The 3874-nt window shown below is 44.7% G+C and overlaps 1 long non-coding RNA gene across 1 annotated transcript; it reads left to right on the top strand.

Moving 5' to 3' along the window:
• Positions 1–243: 243 nt before the first annotated feature.
• Positions 244–3152, top strand: LOC308356108. Its single transcript, XR_013968041.1, has 3 exons — positions 244–562; positions 690–818; positions 1518–3152. It is a non-coding gene; the product is annotated as an uncharacterized lncRNA (long non-coding RNA).
• Positions 3153–3874: the final 722 nt, after the last annotated feature.

Here is a 3874-nt window from a genome sequence, read left to right as displayed (position 1 = left end):
CAGATGTCATATCCTCTCTCCATATAGGGCAGGGGCAGGGACTGGCCTCACTTGACAGCCGGGAATGCAGAGAAAATTAAAAATACATTTCCTAAACAAGTGAGAAAAGCACAGTGGGTCAAAGGAGGGCTGAGATTGGAAGATGCCCGGCCCCCAAAATAGACTGATCTGTCTGAGCCAAGGGCAAGAGGTGTTGCTTGCCAGTTATCCAGGGCACACCCGCTCGCTGCAGAGGGCACGAGCACTCCTAAACCATTGCACTAGATGTTAAATGAAGCAATTAAAGATGAAGGGTACATTTTAATTACCAGGCTTGGCTGGCTCCGAAGGGGCCCAAGATTCAAGCGAATGTGAAGACTCAATTATGCTGAATGGGAGCAAGTCACCTGGCATCGTGGGGCTGGTTACCCAGAAGCCCAGGTGGAGGAAAAGGGATTCCAAAGAATAAAACAAAGGAGAAAAGAGAAGCCACGTGACAAAAAATTCATAAGACAGCAGGAAAAGGAAAAGGATCCATAACATCCTGAAGTGTAGGATCAACCTGCCTCTCAAGGGAAAACAGGTAAATTAGTCCCATTAGCAATTTTAGAAATTCCCTCCTCTCTTTGCTCTAATGGATATGCAATTTTTTATTTTTTCAGCTTTGAATAACTCATGAACTTTTCACCTTTCCATCTTTCCCAAGCCAGAATTTCTGCTTGCCTCCATCAAGAGCACCCCAAAGACAGATGTCACAGCAATTCTGGAGCTAGTCTGTACTTTCTGGAAACTTCCAAACAAAGTTCACACGGAGAACACCCTGGGAGTAAGGAGAAAGGGTGAGTGGTGTTGGGGGTGCCATAGACCAGTTTTTCATTGTTTGAAAGTAATCACTGAAACTCCAATTTGTACAGAATTACAGTATTTTCCTTCTACTTCCTCTCCTTCTAGTCTGTTTTAATATAAACTAGAATCAAAAAAGCAAACTCAAATACCTTTTACATCTGTGAGAAATGTGTCCAGAGAAACCTCACAATTTCCCGAATTTAGGCTACCATGATTTTAGGTTCCATAAAATGCATCATATCTATGAGCAGATCAGTTTTCAAGCAGACACAGAATCATCCAAGCTCACTCCCTGGTCAAGCCATTTATTACCACCCATTAGCCTTGCTGCATGTTGGAGTCACATGAGCTAATTTGTTAGCTCCAGACTTGAAACTAGAACCTAAAAATCTGGGCTTCTAGTCCTAACACTTCCTCCAGGTGATGCTACAGGCTATCTTTGGGGTTTTGCTTAATTTCTAAAAATAAATGCAAGGTCCAAATAACCCTGGGTGGATTCTTCCTAGAGTTCCATTGTTGCAACTCCGAGGCTGACACATTTAGGTGTCACAGAACCTCTTTGCACAACCCTAACAGCATCTAGAAATAATAATAATCTAGAAGATTAGATAGATAACAATAGATAGATAGATAGATGATCTTGAAGATTAGAGTTATCAATTTATCATTTTCCCATCTCCTTATTTCCACAGGGGCCAGCTAAGATCGTTGTCCGATATCAGGAGGATGTCTGCTCACTCGCTGGCAGAGCTCCTTTGGATAGGCCTCACCTCCCTGCCCCGCCGGGAAAAGTCTCTCTCTTTTCAGGCTTGAAGTCGGTGGCACCGTGGGGAATGAGCTGACAGTTGAACAGAAGAGGAGACAATTGTTGCTTCAGAAGAGCAAGCCAGCCCCTGAAAACGAGGCCTGCCCGTTAATGAGTGGAACCACCCCTCTCCTGCACATGGAGGGAAGGACCCAGGGCTTTCAGCAAAGATGCATTGTCTTCAGTTCCCAGAGGCAAGACCTGTTTGGCAAAGCCGGTGTCCCACCAGCAGGATCTGAGGAAGGTCTTCCATAAGTCAGCAGGTCTGCTCGGGAAGTTAGATATCAATATCGTCTCAGCAAATGCATCCCAGCTATGACTAAAGGGATGGGAATTGGCACCGGGCACATCCCTAAAACTCCCCCAGAAGAACTATGCCCCAGCCTTCGCATTCACTCAGCCCCATCCCCACCACATAACAACACACGAACGAAAGCACCAAGCTGGCACCACTGGCCTTCATAGTCCCTCCCGTGCTTCCTTCCCGCCTTTCCCACATTTGCTGCCTTCAAATCAATTTGTACAAAGTAGTCCTTCCACACACACCCCATCCCCGAAATAGCTAGGAAAGCTCGGGTTCTGTTTTGACTGATGGGGAAACTGAGGCAGAAAGTGCCATTGAACAGGGGGCCCAGAGACTGGTGAATTCTAGTTCTCACATCTCCACCCAGCAGAATGGACATTCCTTTTCCCTTTCTCCCTGTAATTAAATCAGACTGTCACCACTTCGGTAAAAACAACATTTGTTTAGGGAGGAAAGGGGGGGCGCGCTGTATGGTGCTGTCTTCCCTTTGAGCAGCCCTGACAGAAACAGCACCGAGCCCTGTGTGCCTGCCGGCTCCCCTTTGTAGTAGGCTCCATTCATCATTGCCTTTTGGGGCGGCTAAGCGGAGGGCTGGAAAGAGAAACAAAAAATGACACAAGCTTCCAAAAACACAGTGGTGGTTTTTTTGTTTTTTTTTTTTTGTTGTTGTTGTTTTTTTTGTTGTTGTTTTTTTTGTCTCTCTTTTCTTTTCCTTTTCATTTAAAAGTCCAAAATGTAAAGTGCAGGGCTCAATCAGAGGGCTAATGCTTTCCATTTCAAAGGTCCTTTAATCTGAGCAGACAATTCGCAAACATCTCTTCTCCGGGCGTCCCCTTTCCCAGCCCATTAATAATACACTACCGCTACCAACAGTAGGTGGGGTGGTGTGTGCAAATCCACTCGTTCATCCTCCCTGCTCTGTATTCACACCCGCTACACTCCTGATCTGAAATGTACACTACAGGTCTACCCCGTTTTAAGAAAGCCCTTAGCAGAGAGGCAAATTGCCCCCATTTTGAAAGGTTTTGGAAAAGGAGAGAGAGGGGAAGATAAAGCTGCTAAAGGCAGCGCACACTGGGAGTTGTGAAGCCTGGGTTCAACTCATTCATCCATTAATGCATGAACGTGTGTCTGCTTTCCTCTAACGGAGCACGTACTATGTCCCAGGTCCTCTGCTAAGGATCGAGGTTAAAAGGTGAATAAAAACAGATCTCCCTCAAGCATTCTCAGCCTGGTTCAGCCAGTGATCAGCTATGTCCTTGAGTTAGTTGCTCAAGCCATGTGGTTTTCAGATCTCCCTTTTGAAGAAGAAAAATAATAGCTGGCTTCCCTCTAGCTTGCAGAGCGAGAAGGTAGTAAACCTGTGCATTTAAGTGTGTCTTTACAGATCATTAACTACTATGGGGAATGGAGGGTCATGGGAATAATAGAATTTTTGAGCTAGAAGGAACCAAAGAAATCAACTATTCTAACCTTTTCATATAAGAAGGGAGCCTGAGAACTAAAATGTTAGGAGCCTCTGTCTGTTGAAAATCTATCCAAAGTGAAAACAAAACACTTTTGAAATAATAATGTAAGATAGAGGGTTAGGTTAGGGGATTTATACCAATTCTTTTCGGAGGGGGCAGCTCTCGGGAATAGCAATCAGGAAAACTGGGTTCTAGTCTTTGATATTTCATGAACCAGCTAAGTCCATGGATGAGTGATTTAATGTCTTTTGAGTCCCAGTTCTGTCAAATATAAGAGGAGGATTACAAATGATTAAAAAAAAAAATGGTAAAATGAAAGACAATGGCCTTGGAGTTCTACAGATCAGGGTTTGATTTCTGCCTCTGCCACATTTTAGCCATGTGAGCTTGGATAGGTTACCTAAAAGTGACTCTCTGAACCTCGGCTTCCACCTCCATAAAGTGGGCATAATTCCACCTCCCTAACGGGGT

This window comes from Martes martes (genome assembly GCF_963455335.1).
Source record: "Martes martes genome assembly, chromosome: 15".
NCBI lineage: Eukaryota > Metazoa > Chordata > Mammalia > Carnivora > Mustelidae > Martes > Martes martes.
This window is presented reverse-complemented; position numbering and strand designations above follow the sequence as displayed.